We start from the raw sequence: 4,035 nt of genomic DNA, 5'->3' as shown, positions 1-4,035 counted from the left end.
ACAAATGCCTGGTGTCCTGTATTTGGAGGAAGCTATTGTTGAGGTATTGAACCATTTATACCTCAGTTTATGATCATTTAGGAGTGTGCGAGTGCCTCCTCCTCCTCCATTTTTCAGTGTTTTGGGATAAAGAAATGCTTCAGCATTCCAGGTAGTGATTTTGAATCTATTTATTGTCCTGTGTTCATAGCAAGGTGAGGTGCAATCAGGAACTCTCAACAGCTGACACGTGTTTCGCCCTTACATGGTCATCTGGACCAGGGCTTCCTAAGAGCTGTAATGAAATTGAACAAGAGGTCTATATTCTGTCCTGGTGGTTATACATAGTCACCACCAAGTGTTATGTGACAGGGGATAAGTTGTTTTAGTGATTTTTCTACTGTGCATTAAAATCTGCATGGGCATAGAGTGGTATGACTAGAGATGCGGAGTGTAACATAATGTGAAAGTGCTGTGAGTAAAGAGTGAGATTAGAAATGGTGCAAGGACTTACAATCAGAAATGTCATGACCTTGCGCATGATTAGATATGGTGCTGACATTGCATATCAAACAAGTAGTCATGTAGTATAGTGTAGTGTTGGTTACTTATACGTGTCTTGTTGTTGATACATTTTCTGAAAACCTAACCTGATGGTAATCATCTGTTAATGTTGTGTATTATTTGTTATTAGGTGTGAAATCAATTGGTGATAGCATGCAGAACACTCATTGTCACAAGCTGGAATTAACCTTGTCTTGGGTTATTGGAGTTTATTAAAAGCAAGTTGGTGCCATTAGTCCAAATATGTGATCAGAGGTGTTTGTGTGTGTCTTGGATACCTTTCATAAGAATAACATCAATTCTTGTAGTTCCAATTGAGAATAAATATTTCTTGTGGCACAAAGATCATTCAACTTAGATGATCTAAAACATAAAAAGCCATATCTATGTATTTTCATCCAATAAAGCATTCATAAACAACCAGCAGCTCACAAATGGTTTCATTAACATTCATTTTGGAAGGTACCACCCGTCAACTCATTCCTATGTCATCTCGAATTGGAGAGCAGTGTGGTTCCTATAATTTGATGCAGACATTAGGCTTAGGTATACTGGGCTTACTTGGAAGTTGTACCCTATTTATATTAGGGCTTAAATTGATAGACATTGGTTGTAAACGCAACTAAAAGGAGTGCCCTTCGTGCCACTGGCTCCAAAACCCACACCTTCTGCCCAGGTTGAAATTCAACAAGTGCAGCTATTTAGTCATACCAGTTCTTCTGAAGCTCATCGCTGGCCTCAAGATTCTTGGATGCCTTTTCCAAATACTCAGTCATTCTGGACCTTAGGCCAAGAACATAGTCCACTATATCTTGTTTTGGTTCTTTGAGAGGCTTCTCCCAACCCTCTTTTACAAGACAGAGTGGTCCCCTCACAGGATGGCCAAACAGAAGTTCAAAAGGGGAAAACCCTACTCCCTTCTGTGGCACTTCTCTGTAAGCAAAAAGCAGGCATGGTAAGAGGATATCCCATCTCTTTTTGAGTTTTTAAGGGAGCCCCATAATCATGCCTTTCAATGTCTTGTTGAATCTCTCAACAAGGCCATTGGTCTGCGGGTGATATGGTGTAGTAAACTCTTACTGCACTCCAAACTCTTTCCACATGTGCTTTAGGTAAGCAGACATGAAGTTGGAACCTCTGTCTGTAACCACCTCCTTAGGAAACCCTACCCTGGTGAAGACACCAATGAGGGCCTTGGCTACTGCAGCAGCTGGCGTAGTCCTTAGCGGAATTGCTTCAGGATACCTAGTGACATGATCCACTACCACTAGCATAAATTTGTTTCCTGATGCTGTGGAAGGTTCAAGTGGACCCACTATGTCCACACCTACCCTCTCAAAAGGAACCCCCACCACAGGTAGTGGTATTAGGGGGGTCTTTGAGGGGCCACCTGTCTGGTCACTAGTTTGCACACAGGAGCTGACAAACTTCTTTACCTCTTGGTGCACCTGGAGCTGGTAAAAGGGGCTAACTAGCCTTTCCCAAGTCTTCGTTTGGCTCAGATGTCCAGCTAGGGTGATGTAATGAGCTAAAGTTAGGAGGAACACCCTGTACTTCTGAGGCACTGCCTCTCTCCTAGTGGCAAACAATAAAAACAAAAAGTCCCTTTGGTTTCTCTTTTTATGCACACATCACACATATACCGTTATCAGTCATCCCACACTCTAATAGCACCAATTAGAACCCAAGAACACAATGCAGAAGTCATAAATCTTGTATTTATCACTGTTAAAAAAAACTATGATCTATTTGTTAAAAACTTGTCTTTTTAGCGATCTCATTATAAGAACATAAATAAACATACAAAAGCTATATATCAAAAAAGCAGCAGATTGCATAAAAAAGGGAGAAAAAGATATACAACCTAATCACTAAATCTCAGGGAAACATCCTGGCCCATGTGGATATACTCTTGGAAAACAGTGTCATATAGGTGCTTTTGGATCATATATAGTGTACACATTTATATGTTGTTCTGCACAAGATGTTGTTTCAAGTTTTCTAGTTAGTCCACCTATGTTGGAACCAAAAGTAGTTTTTCCGATTGTTCGTAGGCACAAAAGCGACACGTTTCGGTGGTATTTGATAGTGTCCCACCTTCTTCAGGTTAACAAATAATTTGTACAAATCTCCCCATGGTTAATCTAAAAACAAAAATATAAAAACAGATTGATATTACAAGCTCATCACTAAAAATACAGATGCATAGTTGCATTTAACATTACATTTCATGACAATCCATTAAACTTTCTATATATATATATATATATATAGAGTCCAACAAAGCATGAATTTTCACATTATATTCTCCTATCCAAACATGGTGCTATTTAATATCTGTAAATGCTCAAATCACTCTCATTCAAAGACACCATTCTATTAGAATCCTTTCAAGAAGTAAAAATCAAAAGTGAATACCCACCCTTTTCATAGGTGAGTAAAAGGAGGAAACAATCTCTCCATTTAGAATGGCCACATGTCTACTTGTAGTACATTGGCAATAGAACATTCGGCATAAGGAGTCAGGATCGATCACCCTAAAATGACATATATACATGTTTTAGAGATCGAGACAAAATGAATGAAACCCACGTCTGGGTCATCAAGGTGTAGATTGCTATGGTAACTCCATTGTAATAAAGTACCCAATAAAAGACTCTGCCTTAATATTGCCATACAAATGCCCAGGTTGTACTTATTGGACAAGGTTCTCAACTGCACAGGCTACGAGATAAAAAGCAAATGTTAGAATTATTGTACCTCGTTTTCGTGGGTGCCTCCTGCGAGGAATTCTGTTCTTTATTTATGTATGCGTGAAGCTGTATTCATCGGGGACCTTATCCTCCTTAACAGCACTACGGGCAAGAAAACATGAATACACACCTTAAGTAATTTAAATCATCACCTTAGGTTGTGTCAATGAAGCAACAATCCTATTGATTATAAATTACCTGTTTGCTGGATTCAACATACAAAGACCTCAGGAGCTATGGTTGACACTCCATCTTGAAAGAATTGTCTGAAATCAGGTATTCCAGTTCTCACCTAGGTGTTTAAAAACCGCAATTACTTAATGCCCCTTATCTACTAATACAGGAGCTACATAAAATATTCTAACACTGGGTTACAGTGATGTCTATTAACGTTTTTTATTAACATAGCATATGTTATATTAATGGTAAACATTTACCCCAGGACCTCAAAGTTCTTATCAATACAGTTTGCATCAAGCAAAACTGCAATTTAAAATACGTGGAGTAATAAGTCTCAACCTGTTATCAAATCAACCCCAAATTTTTCCTTTGCGCTCATGTGCCCATGTGCTCCAGTCGCCTATCGTGACTTCACCTAGGGCATATAGAGCAGATAGTTCCTGCAATTGCTGAAACCTGCAAGTAATTGGAATATACAGTCCGAAACGGTACATCGCGCATGTTTATTTGCAGCGCCTTATGTTACATTTGAGCTGCTAATATTAACACAAGGGTGCGG

At 39.1% G+C, this 4,035-nt stretch overlaps 1 long non-coding RNA gene across 1 annotated transcript; it reads right to left on the bottom strand.

Annotated features, from left to right (window-relative positions):
* Positions 1-2,312: 2,312 nt before the first annotated feature.
* On the bottom strand, positions 2,313-3,385 carry LOC144826929 (uncharacterized). Its single transcript, XR_013609973.1, has 3 exons — positions 3,304-3,385; positions 2,966-3,080; positions 2,313-2,687 (listed from the first exon to the last, which is right to left on the bottom strand). It is a non-coding gene; the product is annotated as an uncharacterized LOC144826929 (long non-coding RNA).
* Between the last annotated feature and the right edge of the window lie 650 nt (positions 3,386-4,035).

This window comes from Lissotriton helveticus, chromosome 4_1 (assembly GCF_964261635.1).
Source record: "Lissotriton helveticus chromosome 4_1, aLisHel1.1, whole genome shotgun sequence".
Taxonomy (NCBI): domain Eukaryota; kingdom Metazoa; phylum Chordata; class Amphibia; order Caudata; family Salamandridae; genus Lissotriton; species Lissotriton helveticus.
The sequence above is the reverse complement of the archived record's forward strand: the minus strand, read 5'-3'. Positions and strand labels throughout refer to the sequence as shown.